The sequence below is a fragment of the Megalops cyprinoides genome, chromosome 19 (genome assembly GCF_013368585.1).
Source record: "Megalops cyprinoides isolate fMegCyp1 chromosome 19, fMegCyp1.pri, whole genome shotgun sequence".
In the NCBI taxonomy this organism is placed as follows: domain Eukaryota; kingdom Metazoa; phylum Chordata; class Actinopteri; order Elopiformes; family Megalopidae; genus Megalops; species Megalops cyprinoides.
The window spans coordinates 5754527-5770012 of record NC_050601.1 but is presented as its reverse complement, the minus strand read 5'-3'; positions in this window follow the sequence as shown (position 1 = coordinate 5770012).

Genomic DNA, 15486 nt, shown 5'->3' with positions numbered 1-15486 from the left:
GCCAGCTTTATCCTTAATAATACAAACTACCAATGCATTTCTTACGTGCATTCTTTTCATACCCTAGAGAAACAGGACACCTTTGGATGCTCCTATATAGTTTCAGTATGTTTTTTTTTTTTTTTCCCTTGGATACCTACGAGCAATATTAACTTTCTCTGTGCAAGTTGAAAGTATAGTATAGCATTTCATAGCATATTATTTCTGCTCTTGTTTAATCAGGGGTGTGAATAAACATTGGAAAGCGCATTTTGTTGGAAACGGCACCACCATGTTTCCCCTCTTGACTTCCACCTTTCCTGCAGAGGACGCTCGGCCCTACGCGTTGCTGTGTACGGAGTGCCGGTGGCTGCTTTGCGCTCGCTAATTCCGGAACTTTCAAACGGGGTCATTGACCTCGAGTGGCTGGAGTGCCCCTGCCCAGAAAACCCAGGGTCGTGGGTCCAACCCCCAGATGAGCCTCGCCTTTGAAAATAATGCAGGCCACTAAAAAAGGCTCAGGCTGCCTCGGGCAGCGGAACACCACAGAGACCTGGAATAAAGGGGTCAGCCAATCACAACAGTCAACCAGACCTGGGAGACAGATTCAGGTGTGAAGGGTTTGCATGGGCTTCTCACTCACGATGGAAACCCTACGCAAAAGTGGTCATTTTTTTTTTTTTTGTCCCTCAGGAAAACTGAAGAAATGTGGAACAGACATCATGCAGTGATTACAAAACCGAACGTGAGTCACGGATGGAAAACAGGGTGGCACCGAGGTGAAGGGATTCCAGCAAGTAATCAGAATTTCATGAGCAAACAGGCTGCTGTTTTCAGTACAAATAAAATGTAAGTCACCGTGGATGAAATTTTCTGCTAAGCGCATGAAAAATGATAATCAAGCTATGAGAGGTAAAAAAAAAAGGTTTGGTCTATACTGTATGAGTCCTTGATATCTAGGATGGAGTTTTACTACTATACTCTATAGTAAAGGAACACCAATACATATGTGCCTACAGAGACATGCAGTGTTTAGAAATTGTTGATATACAGTATTTCACAGCAGCTATTATGCAGTTTTACCATTATATTATATAGCTATATTATACAGTATTATACAGTTTTGATCAGAAAGAAACTTCCCTTGAGTTAATAAAACTGGCTTTAAATCTTACAGACCACATCTGAGCAAGTTTATCACCCAATTATCTCAATTGTCACACAATGGTGTAGCAAGGCAATTGTCTTCTCTTTACATCCAGTTTTTCTATAAAATTGCTGTTTATTTGAATGAGGTATAGTCACGATTATGGAAGCATGCTGAGCCACTGAAACATGAAAAAGAGCCTTCGTTACCGATATGTCACATGATTTCTGAATGACTGGAGACGGCAGGAAAAATTGCTCTTCTAGCCTGAAGCTACTATGTTACATCCAAGAAAAATATAAGGTCATTGCTCTTCAGGAAATGAAGATCCTGAGAGCTTTATGAACAATACACACAAATGAACACTGTAAACTGCATTTTTACTTAACTTTACTGTAAACTTAACATTTTTCAGAAAGAACACTTTGGTTATGTTGTAGGTTGCTACACTGATGAGCAAATCAAGTTTACAGCTTTAAACATGAGGTGGTTTGTGCTGGTCACCAGCTTTGCTGTGCTCTTTCATCTATTTTACTACAATTTTACCAAATTCCAAATTTTCCTATTTTTCTCCTCACTCATACCCTGCCCAATGTCCTACAATTATCTGGCTGTTGATGTCATAAAATGCTAAATATGTGCTTTTATTTTACAACCAGAAGAAAGTCTTGTGTAAACCTTCTTCACACATTTGATATAACAGGCAGTAACAATAACCAGCATAAAATATATGTCAGAGCACTCAGAAACTGCCTATTCACAAGCAAGATATCTGACTCACAGCACCTTGAAATTCATTCAAACACACAGTATAAGGAGAAGACAAGGGCTCATGAATATTAATGAGCTGTACGATCCTTCCATATTTGTGTCTGTTCTGTTCCCTGTCTATATGTATAAAACTAATGTATCAATCAGTCAGTGTGTAAATACCCTCTCTGTCTGCTCATTAATATTCCTGTGTGCAGCAATTAAAAGCATGTATTGTCATGGGGTACACGGAGGAATGACAGAACACAAGGGGATTGTTTCTGAACAGTATTAATTTCTGGATTTAACCACACAAGGCCGCCATTTTATAACTATCAACACATGTTTTTTTACTCTATTTTCTCAGATTACCAGGCCATAACAGCGGTTATCAACTCATTTGCCATTAGCTGTTAATCCTTCAAATGACAATATAGAGGGAAAAAAAATCTTTTATCTGGCCTTTATCTTGCAAATCATCCTTCAGATGCACGTCCCTCCACAAGACGTTTTCTATGATCATCCTTTAAGAGGCTGCGTCGGTAATACCATTAAGCATTAAATCTGCTGGACACTGACTCTGTGCCAATGAACCAAGTGCCACATTAAGCACGCATTGCCCAGGCGCCTCCCCTGTCATGTGACATCTTGTGTAAAATGGTGCAAATCTGCCACAACTGTCTAATCTTACTCCACCCGTACAAAAATACACCTGCTAAATCAGGCTTGGCCAGTCCCAGTTCTGGAGGGCTGCAGTGTCCGTTGGTATTTAAGCGTTTAATTGAAGTCATTATTTTGATAGGGAGTCGGCTCGCTCGGCGTTTCGGGGTACAGTAAATCAGCGGCCAATTTAACAGCAGCATTAAATTCTGCAGAACTGTAGCTCCCAAGGACCGGCGTCGCCCGGGTTGAAGCCAGTCAGATAACGGACAGATCACAAAGAGGTTTCTAGAGTTCAACGTTTTGGATCCGTGCTTTGTCCCGCTGCGTTTTTTCAGACAGTGTCTTTGGTGGTAGGGTGTGATGTGACATGGATGTGGTTAAATGGGATCTTCACCATGGGACATTAGACCTAATTCCTGCTGAGGCTGTTCTAATTGTGACAGTGTGATCTATGTCATCCTCAAGGAGTCAGCTTGAAGGACATTCTTTTGCTGAATCTAGGAATACTTCTCGGATATGTGTGTGAGTGTGTGTGTGCCTGTGTGTGTCTGTGTCTATATAAGCATAAGTTTGTGTATGTCTGTGCTTCTGTGTGTGTGCATGCATACATGTGCATATCTGTCTACATGTGTGCTTAACTTCGTGCTTGTATGTGTGCATGCACCTGCGTGTGTGTGTGTGCTTATGTGCATGCCTGCATATGCATTACACTGCGATGCCAAGACGACGCCTCCCATTTCATTCTCCTCTCGTTACCTTTTTACAACTAAACTTCTATTTCTGTTACTCTGATCTTTTTTTTCTGTCCACCTCTCTCTCTCTTTTCCTCTTTTTCATTTATTTCTATCGGTATTTCATTCACTGGGTGTTGACATTTCGATCTGCCATCCTGCTCTCCCCTCAACTTTCATGCTTTCAGCCTTCTCTCTACGCTACAGCTTTTTTACTCTCGCTCTTTTTCTCAGTGCCATTTTTATCCTGTCCTCCTTTTATCCCTCTCTGCTTTTTTTTTTTTTTTCTCTCCACCCTTCACGTAGAAGCAGGGATGGCCGATCTCGGTCCTGGAGAACCAGAGATTGAGTGTTTGGCTGAATTGCCACACGATTGACCTAATTTTGGTCTTAATTGCTCTAATTGAATCGCTTCTCCAAGTTCAGAGATTATGAGTCATTTAAATTGTTAGAAAACTTCCTGGAGTATAGCCCTCAAGGACCTGAACAGGCCTTCCCTTTTACTTGAAGCTCCACCCACCCATGTGGAAACATAATAAATTAAACACTGACTCACGGTGTGTTATTGACTCTCCATTCCTGCTTCACTCGTCTCCTCTGTCTATGGCAACCTCTCATTGGTTAACATGGTGATTGACTGTCTCTCTTAACCGCTGTGGCATTTACCCAAAGTGTCCATGCCAAGTGTACCATCTGAGTCACCACCCCCTCCCCCAACCCCAATCCAGTGAGTGGCACTGTCAACTGCTACCTCATCCCTCAGGAATGTCCATTCCTCTGCCTGCACTAGGTTCAAACTTCCAAGACACTGAGTTTCATGTTTTCTATGTTTTTCCACAAGAAACAAAAAATGTAAAATTCATGGCAACAGTGTGGTACCAGCCATCACCTTTATACTCACTGCTGCCTCTCCATTTCCTTCCTTTATCAATTTTATTCAGTACTCTTCTTCTTTCAGGCCTTCCCTCACTGGGAAATAGCGCTACCTTATTCTCTCCATTCTCTCCTCACGCCTCACAGTTGGTTCAGCTGAACTTGGCCACAACCCACATATGTACTGTATGTCCTCTGGTAAAACTTAAGAGTGGAAGTGAATGAATCAAACTGAAAGACAGTCTGACCTGTTTCACTGTCTGTATAAACAGTTTCAGCTGACCGGTGATTTTTCATCCTCTTGATTTCCTCTGGTTTTTCCTTCTGTTTTTTTTTTTTTGGTTTTGTTTTAAGAGGAAAGGCTAAGAACCCTTTCGAGCCACTCACAATCTAGGACAGTGACTAACTGGAGGCAGTGTGGGGAGAAAAAATAACAAAGACTGGAAAAAAAAAAGAGAGAGAGAGAGTAAAATAAATGAGCAACATGAAAAAGAGACTGGGGAAAGTGCCAGAGGGGGGCGGGGCCGAGGAACAAGGTAAGGGTGGGGCTTAAAGGAAGTGGGTTACTTTCCAGCGTCTCCTTGACCTGCTATCCTTCTGCTTCCATCTGAACACCATAAACCTCCGCTTTTCACACTATCACTTCCCTGGAGAGACAGTTTTCGGGTCCCCTGCTGTTCTGCTGGGAGGGGATGGGGTACAGGGGGGTCGGGGTGTTCGGGTGGGGGTGGGGGGGGGTGCAAACAGTAAAGGCAGCAGATTTGACATTCTTTTTCATTGCTTTTTCTGCTGCCTTCTTCAAAGTAGGTCAGCGCAGAGAGGATTGGGTTGTAGACAGAGAGAGGGAGAGTGAAGGAGAGAGAGAGAGAGAGAGAGAGAGAGAGAGAGAGAGAGAAAGAGCAAGTGAGAGAGAGAGCAAGAGAGATGGTTGGAAAAGGATGAGACGCAAAACAGAAGTAGAGTTAAAGGATGAGATAGAGGATCGGCAGGGTAGGGAGATGCAACAAAAGACTTCAGTTCAGCCATACCGCAGAGTGAGCCAGTCCCCATTCATGGGTAAAAGAAGGGAACAGCATCGAGTTGCCTAAAGGTTTCAGCACAGTGTGTTCACACGTCAAATTAGACAGAATCCTCAACACTAGAGAACTGAAATGAAGAAGAAAAAATAGAGCAATGCATGGCGGTTACAGTTGTCTCAGTGCTGTGCCTTTTAGTACACACTTTTTAATCTGTGACACACTTGTTACGATTTCTAGCGCATAAATAGTGTAACATGATGGATGGCAGCCATTAAAGCCCATAAGCCTTTAGATAGACAGTGAAGTGCCTGGAGTTCATCTGCGGTGATCATCCTCATTGTTTGGACGGTCGGCATTTGAAAGATCCACAAATCTTGTCAGCTTTCTCAGAGCATCCTGGATACAGCCTTTCTCTGTGGGTATGATGCCTTTGCACACAACCAAGTCACATCTCCAAACATCTCACACGTTCTCAGATCTAACACCGATTTCAAACAGCTCTGCAGTCTGCATCTCCACTCCGATGGCCTTGCGTTGTTTACGAACCTGAACCCAAAGGGAGCCTACAGTGTACACAAAGGCATACAGACGCGTACTCGGCCCACAACCTCAGACTAGCCTGCAGAGCCTGAAGAAGACACAGCACCACACAGGACTTTAAATTCTTCATCTTCAAGGAGGTGGTCGAAATGCCAGCGCTGGTCTGCCACCAAAGCCGCTGCCAATCAAGCATTTGTGACTTCGGCCACCGCAGTGTGTGTTGAACTGTCAGGTGGGAGGGTAACTGCACTGCATGTCGCTCCTAACCACCGGGCGTGCTAAATAACGCATGCAGAGCGGGCTGACCGAGGCCGCTGGGGACTTCAGTTGGTACTGAAGTCTTAGGGAAAGATAAATCAGGTAGTCTGAGGGGTTTTTTTTTTCGGTCTGTTTCAAAGCGATTAAATAAAAGCCAGCTGTCAGACTTGTCACACTAATCGCTATGAATAGAACAAGAGGATGAAGTAGGGAAATGAGTGAAGAGCCGTAATTACACCGACACTAAAAAGCACTTGTGTGATGTATTTGAATTGCCTCATGCGGCAGAGCAATGTCGGGGGGGTGGGGGCATGACGGGGGGGGGGCGTTGGAATCCTGAAATAAAAACACGTTTGCCTTGCCTTGGAGGAATCTCGCAGGACGTGCCGACTGGGTGACCTGGTGGCCCATCTTGTAATCGGCTTACTTTGCTCAGGTTGACAGGGAGTCTAAGTGCGAGGGCGAAAGAAACGGCGAGTCTCAAAGGCAAACTGTCCAATTAATGCGCCGGAACGGTTCGCGTGAAGCCGGCGCTGACCAAGGAACGTCTCGGTCTGCAGCGAAATTTTTGTGCAGCCTGTGCCGAGTCTCAAAATGGAGAAGTGCTATTCGACGAACGCCACGGTGCTGACAGTCCTTACAGTGCCCCACAGCACAAATCTGTCCCCACAGACAAACAGAGCACACACATGCCCAGCCGAATACAAACAACAAGTCAAGGAGTTTAGAATCTGCCCAAAGGTCACTATGACAACCGGTTATACACAAGAACTGAGCAGTTAGGGGGGGATGCACATGGACAGAACTATCTGGTGACTTCCACTGCAGACCAGATTGCTTTCAGATTTCTCTGTGGCTACAGACTAACCTCAGTAAGTTCACTATCAACCTACTGGTCAACCTGGGCTCCAGATCATTCACAAGTGTCTACACACCTCTACCTACCATGTAAAGATCTGAAGATAACCGGTCTGTGAAATCATAGAAAAAAAAAAAGAGTATTTCTTCTGCTGAAAATTTATCACCATATGCTCAGATGCTAACATCAAACTGTATAGCATAGGTGGAAAGCAAACAGCATCAATTATTAAGTCAAAACATGCGTTAGTCAAGATTTTTGTTCCTCTCCCAGTCTCATGAATCCCACAAGGTCAGGTAATGAATAAACAGGCACAGTTGCAACAGTTGCAACAGTTGCACGTCACATCGCATACCAGATAAACAAACCCTCAGTTAGACTTGGAGACAGGATTAACACAGCTGGTATGATTGCGTGTGGTCAGTCACCTCAAATGTGTTAAAGGGCTGCCTTTGGAGGAGCTACTCATTTTGGTTTAGACTGAGTAACGGAGGGTAGTAGTCACTCCACTGACGGTATGATTCATACAACCTCCCCTCTCCTCTGTGTGAATAGCCGTTGGTTCCAGCTGTAACGATCAGGTTGCCAAGGTGATTCTGGAACACAGTCACTGCCCCCCACCGCGGCATGACATCATGGTGACAGCGGTATCGGTAATGAATCAGCCCACACGCACATGCACGCACGCACACACACACACACACACACACACACACACACACACACACACAAAACACGCTCCCTCTCTCTTTGATTTGCCAGCTGCCCGCCAAGCAGTTTGACCCCATCACAAACGCAGTCTGACCTTGAGGAAGGCCGCTCTGCCACTCCAAATGGCCGGTGCTCTGTGAGCATGACTCACCCCCTCCACACGCTCACCTCACCACACACACACACACACACACACACACACACACACATTCTTCCACGCACAGATACATACGCACACACACAGGCACACACACGGGCACACACACACATTCTTCCATGCATGCATACATACGCACACACATGGGCGCACACACACGGGCACACACACACGGGCACACACACACACACACACGGGCACACACACACACACACACACACACAAGCACACATACACACTCAGGCACACACACATACACACACATATACCGCCACATACTCACACACACACACACACACACACACACACACTTCAAGGGCCAGTCACGCACAGACCCATCGACCTGATGGTAATCGCTGGCCCATCGACCTGCTGATACCATCACTGAATTAATCACCTCGGTCCAGATGCTGAATGCCACATTATCCATAAGCCGCGGCACCCAGCTGAAGCCGAGACCTCCGCGAGATCCGCCATGACGTGCCTTTTTAAAGTGCACCTAGGACTGCAGAACAGTCAGTAATTAACCCATACCATCATACTCTGACATGTATATCTAGTTGGAGGATGAAATGAGGGTTTGGGAGAAATGAAAATGAAACCCTACATATAGTATTTAGTTAAACCTACACCTTAAATACAAATGTCACACCAAACACTTCACTTTTTTTCTTATAACAACAACCCCCCTGGAGCCTTTTTAAGACCGTATTCAATTACATGCCGTAGGATCACATGTGGTCATATTTTTAAGGTCACATGTGATTGTGTGGAGTCAGAACCCTACCAGGACAGGGAGTCTGGGTGCCTCAGCTGCTGATAACATCAAGTGGCACGTCTTTGAGTTTGACTTACCCCAACTCTTCACACCTTCTGACTCTAAAGCAAGGCGAGGCATAGGTCAGCGCTCCCGTTACGGCACGTCACTGAGGTACGAGTGCCTTGACAGGCCAACAACTCGCCTTGCTAATTACTGTGTACTTGGCTCAAGGGCAGAGCGGCACCACCAGACAGAACCCAATGACTGACATTCCGGAACGTTCTGAAGACTCAGCTCCAAAGCTCAAACCCGCATGCAAAACTTTGGAGATAATCTATCACCCGAGCTTTGCACGTTTTGCCTTGACATATGTTATTACCCATTTGCTTGACAAACAGTATTTTAAAGCCAATTTATTTTGATTTTTATTTTTTTTCCCCATGCACAAACCTTTTGCTTGTTCAATTTCCTGTTCGTCATTGTAATTGCAGGCCGTTTCTGATTGGATAAATGGAGATGTCACAGTGTATTATGCATGAAGCATGGCAGATGTTTCCTTCCTTCGGGTTCCTCACATAGAGGCTCATGTATAAATCATGGCAAATCAAGCCTCACATTGTTAAATAGAACAAGAATGGACAGTCAGTGTAAAACACGCCTGGAACCCCACTCGCGCTGTTCTGCCAAGTTAAGAGCCCTGGGGGTGTTGCCACTGCTCCTTAGGGCCTTGCATCACACATACTGTTATGTAGCACAAAAATGTATATTTGATCCATGCATTCCAGTGTCATGCATTGTACTTTCACTCTTCACAGTAAATTGCTGCAGCCCTACATGCCTCCATGCTTGAGGGTGGCTTTTGACATCGCTGCATTGGCAATGCCATTAGTTCTGGACTGCTGGTGGCAGGCTTTGAAGCAGGGCTTCGGCTAAACACAAAAGGACCGATAAAGGGTTGACCTTTCGACTGTCTTTGCTCCAACGTTACGTCATTCAAAGCGGTGAGTTAATATCGCCCATTTGCAGCATCCAGGCAAAGCTGAAATTACAGAGAGAAATAGAGCATCGCCTGGCAAATCCCAACAGACAGGTATTCTGGGATGCAGGAAATGGGCCAGATATTTGTCTTATTTATCCTTTTTTTTGTCAGGTGGGTGGGTGGGGTGGGGAGTCCTGGGTGCGACACTGATTTATTCAGGACCTACCGAGTAGCACCCCCAACCTCACAAAAAACAGACACAATGCAAAACTCTCTAGGGTGCATTACGAGCATGGAGGTATTGCATGATGGGATAGGTTCAGCCCTCCTGTAACATTGCCCCCCCCCACCTACTCACTCTCCCAACTGTTTTCTTGCGCCATAACTCAGGCAGGAGTCCTTATCCACCCCCCATGATGCTTTCCCCTTTGAGGCATTAAACTATCAGAAAAATGGAAATGAGAATATGAAATATCATCTCATATACACGTAAATATGCATTTTGAGAGCAGAATGAAATTCTGCTCCATTCTCCCAGGCTGCAGGCTTCACTGCCAAAAATTTGTCTTCTGACTCAAAATGGCAATATGATAAATTATTGGCCTCCTTGACATAATTAAGTGGACGCAATACTCTTTGAACCAAACCAATAATACGCAACCCATATGTTTACTGGGGCTTCTGGATAGTGTAGTACGAGCTTCATTATTATGGTAAATTTTTATATAGCTCCACAGATATTTTCTAGTGTGACTGTTTTTTCATGGAGGAATTTACCAGGAATTGAGTAGATGACAGCATACCATTGTGACAGGCACGGAATACCACAGTTCCTCGTGGGCAATCAACATCCCTCATACTAGACAAACCAATGCCTTAGCTGCGCACTCTTCACGTCCCCTAAAATTATGTTTGTATAATTCCATTTCTGCAGCCATGCTTAGGGTGTATTCTGCTTACTGGAACACAGATTACAGCAGGAAGCGAAGTAAACGATGATTAATGGTCCGGCCAAGCCAGGGCCTACTGTACTGTACTGTACTGCAGCAGCCTTAAGCTGGGGGAGGTGAGGCCATTTCTATTTGCTGTCCCATGATAAAAATGTATACCTCTGTGGGATAAGAGGCTGTTAATCTCTGAAGCTGTCATTTTTTTCAATTACTGCAGAAGATTACAGGCTATATATATTTTTTTCCCCTCAAAGAACACAACATGACTGGCCTGTGTTTGTGTCTGTGTTTGTGTGTGTGTGTGTGTGTGTGTGTGTGTGTGTATGTGTGTGCGCGTGCGTGCCTGCGTGTGTGTTTTGTTAATATTATTCTGTTTTACCATTGGATGAAGGGCAAAATTGCAGTTCCATGCAGGGGGGCACTGGGGGGGCCTGCTGTTTGATAAGAGTGGGATTATTAGTATGTGCCTCGATACTGTCTGTGATGTTAGTGCTGGGTGCACAGGGCTGGGGGCACGGGGCTCTGATACCTTGCTTTACATTGGAGGTGTTGAACTGGAAAAAATGTTGTGCTGTGTAAAAATGTGTTATTACAAAGTCCGGGACATCCCAGGGTGGTGAAAATAAGCCATATCCTCTCCATGCTAAAGGGTGGGATAGATGCAGGGACAAAATCAATTTGATTCACATGGATTTAATTCCCACCTCATCACCTGGGTGGATGTTTCTTGTTTCCGGCACAAGTAAATGTGGAAGAAAATAAAAAAGCCAGCATTTGTTTCAATGCAGCACACGGTCCTGCATGCAGGTTGATAGACACATTAATTTTAGATTGTGAAGCAACGTTTGAAATACAATGACTTCCAATCTGATGCCACGGCAAAAGCCTCCCTGAGTGAACATAACGTGAGATTGCCAATGTGGTGTGGGTTTGGTTTGCTGTTCTCGCTTGCTGTGAGGAAATTTATCACAAGGGCCACTGTGGTACACAAAGAACACCCAGGTGAAATGTTACGACCCAAACGTAACCAGCTTCATATTCAGCATTCACACCGAGCCGGGATTAAGATGGCAAATCTTGCAGCCTCAGCTTTCATCAACAGACGATCAGCTGGCTGTGCAGAAAAAGAGATCATTACCTCCTCAAAGACTTCAGAAGAAAATGTCAGCCAGGAAAATGCATACCTGTAATTATTGCACAGCAGGGGAGTGAGTCTGAGGGTCAGTAAATGAGGATACTGTGAAGCGTTAAATCGCCTGCAAGTTTACGTGTTAAAGAATCTATAAGATTCATCAATATCCTGCGTTCACTCCCTAATGTTATTGTCATTGGTATTCAAGTCAAGGTTGGTCACAGACGTGTTTGAGTTCAGTGTCAAATGGTTACCTAAATGAGCAAAATTACCATTAAACACACCTTATGGATATATCCTGCTGTTGCTGGCAAATGAGAGGCACCACAGTCTCAGAACTGGTGCTAGATATTACTCAGGTGGCACTTGTCCAAAAACCAGGCTGAATATTAAAGAGAACAGCCAGCCCGCTGGCTACTTTAAGAACAACAACTCAAGCAGATTTATTTCAAAAGATCTCCCAGCCTCTCACTCCTTCCCCGCAGAATGTCTGGAGAAATAACTGCCTCTTGCACACCATTCAAAATCTGTTCCCTTCAGTGGAACCTTAGGGTGGGAAAAAATGTCCCTTTGTTAAAAAAAAAAGATGTTTCTGTTTCTCTCTGTCCCCCTGGACACACCCATTTGAAAAGGAGAGCTGAATCATTCTGTCCCCTGGCAACTTCAAGAAAACTTCTGCCATCAAGAAATACTATGAGACTTCTAAACTGTAGATGCTACAAACTCAGGAATTACTGTGCACCACTTGCCATTAATCTAGTTCAATCACAAAGTAACCTCATAATGCAAGAGCTGCAGACAGTGGCAGTGTGCACTCATAGCGGATACTGCGAAACTCCAGAGGCAATGTGCAATTACAACAGCAACAGTGGAGCTACAGACAATGTGCATTTACATTACATCATTGGCATTTCAGCAGACGCCCTTATGCAGAGAGACTTACATCAATTACATGTTTTTACAACGTTTATACCATTTATACAGCTGGATATTTACTAAGTAGTAGTACCTTTGCCCAAGGGTACAGCAGCAGCGTCCCGCTGGGGAATAGAGCCGGCAACCCTTCGGTTACAAGTCCTGCTCGCTAACCACTATGCTACACTGCCTCCCCCGCATTTATTAATGGCAACAGTGAAAACTCTTCACCTTCAACGTGTTCAGTGGCATCAGTAACATGAAGGAGGCACAGGCAAAGATAATGATATTCATTTCAGGGAGTGGAACCATGCACGTGAGGTAAGGGGCAGGTGTCTGTTCTCCCTTGCTCCTGTATTCAGCTAGCGACGTTTGCACATCAAACTTACTGTTGCAACAGGAAATAAAGTAGCTGTTATATAAAGTAGCTCTTATCAAGCTATCCTATATGAGATAGGAATCCAATAATAATAATAATATTGACACCTTATATACACTATTACTACTATTACTGTATATTATTGTGAATAATTATTTTATATACGGCCCCAAGTGCTGGAAACAGTATTATAGACAGCAAAAAAACGTACAGTACTGTCAGCCTAGGAGAAAGGGTAAATAAAATGTTTCGTCACAAAGTTGCTGTACAACATCTTGTAATAATGCATGCACAAAAAGGTGTCCCTCTGGAAAAAAAAGTCCTTTTGATAGGCATATTACTATTTCTCAAAACAATCCAAGGCCAGAGCTCTCATCAAATGAATTTAGTCAAGTACTGCAACTCATTGACGGGACCTCATTCAGCGGACTATGCAAATGGGCCTCTTTGCCGTCAAGCTAAAATGGCCACTTGTTAACCACCAACATTCCAGCGTATTCCCAGCCAAGCCCGCATGCTGGTTTGTGACTCTCGCAGTTTACAGTACAAATACAGACCCCACCACATCCTTCCTCACCCTGTTGCAAAACGGCAGAGCTGTCTCAGGAGTGGTCAAACCACAGAACGTCCCAGTTATCTTTTTCATAATACAGAAATGCAGCCAATGGGGTGTGTGTGGGGGGGGGGGGGGGCAGTGACAGGGAAACAAATGAAGAAATGGTGAGCACAAATCAAAGGAAGGAGTGAGATAACTGCCACTAAAAACAAATAAAGACAATAAAACATTCAGGTTATAAACAGACAGGAGCAGAGAGAGAGAGAGAGAGGGCAAGAGAGAGAAACAGGGATGAAAATGGGGTAAATAATGATCTCTGAAGCCTCCCCCCCTTCTAATGAGCGATACAGACGGGCTTGCTTATGCCTGATCCCAACTTGATCTGCAGGAATAATGCATAATTTCTTCTTCTTCTTTCTTTCGTTTGCTGCTTCCGCCTTTCTCGTTGTCGCATCCTTGACTGAAGCCCGCGCCAGCAACGCACATTTGGATCGGGATCTGAGGGTCCCTGAAGGAGGGAGGGAAGGCTTGGCTGCTGTGGGTCCAGAGACACAGCTAAAGAGCCCTATATGAGAGTAGGCCGGGCGGGTGGGGGGATGCTGGGGGGGTGGATGCTGGGGGAGGAATAGATAAGCAATGTGTCAAAGCTAAGGCTAAAACACTGAAGCGAAAAGGGCAAGTGAAAAAAGGGAAAGAAACGCAGTCAGACAGGAAGAGGGGGAAGATAAAACGTGGGGCACATTTCAGAGCGACTTTTAATTGAGTCATTATGTGGAGGAGAAGAGGAGAGGTACGCCGAGAGGGGGGAGTGAGAGGCAGAAGAAGGGAGGAGAAGCCAGGCCGAGCGGGGCTGAAATCATAAAATAATGACTGGAGAGCCTTTTGTCCCACAGCGACGTATTTATGGCATAAGGTGCGAGCGCTCAGCTTGAGACTGCATTAGACATTCAGGTGGGGGGGGGGGGGGGGGGGCAGAGCCGGTGCCTGTCTCATGATAAGTCTGAGACAGAAACAGGGAGAGAAAGGGGGGAAAAAGATGAAAAGATAACTGTTTTCTCTGTGATGTTTTGATGTCGGAAAGAAATCATTAAATACACGGCACGCTCAGAAGACTTGCAGATCTTTCAGAGACTTTTTCCTTTTTGCTCCTTCTCACCCCAGGCTACCTATTAAGCATACATTCCAATTAAAGTAATGATAGAGAAAAACCCACGATAACGACACAGATTATTTCTGTACATCACCTATTACAACATCTCAGCCTATAGCCTTTGAGTAAATGAATGCGCAGCTCGGAATGGGCCCAGGGCGGCTTGGAGCCTCCCGTTCCACGTACCGCGGCTCCGTGTTCAAAAATAGATCCACGCCACCACAATTACAAATATCGACTCTCTCAATCTGAATTGTAATATCGGCTCTGACTTACATGCTCAAAGGTGGCATGTGCAGACCACTGCTGCTGACATTAACCAAAGGTAAACCTCTACCTGAAATGAAATGGCATAGTGCAAGTAAAACACATTCTCTTTGTAGGGGTGGTAGCTAGCGTGAGGCGCTGCACTACGGTTAGTACTCACAGAACGCCGTAAGCGCTAACTGTTACAGACCTTTCAGTGTACTTATTGACGAACTCGGGGCTGATTGACAAACCCGTATAAACAGCCCATCTAAACAATAGTGTTACTGTCCTTCCAGGGAAATGGAAAAGACAGTGCATTAGAGCACTCCAGTTACCTGCAGACTATTGATGGAGAGCCGCCTAGAGAGAGTTTTTCTGCAGCCCCCAGGGGGATATCCCTCCTCATGCCATAATCCTCCATAAAGCCTCCCTCCCTCCCTCCCTCCCTCCCTCCATCCCTCTCCAGACTCGTGGTGTCATTAGTAAATTGGCAGCAGAGACTGATTAATACTGTAGTGAGCCGATCAATACCACCGCATCCCCTCCAGGTCCTCACGCAACATCTGCCAAGATCTATCCCCCCCCCCCCCCCCCCCTTAACCACGGCCACTCTTTCCCTCCACTCTCTTTCTCTCTTCCTTCTTCTTTTCCTTTTCATCTCACTAAGTAAATTCAACATATCAAAGCATATCACATTTCTGCCTCTCCTGCCCATTTTTCTTACCTCTC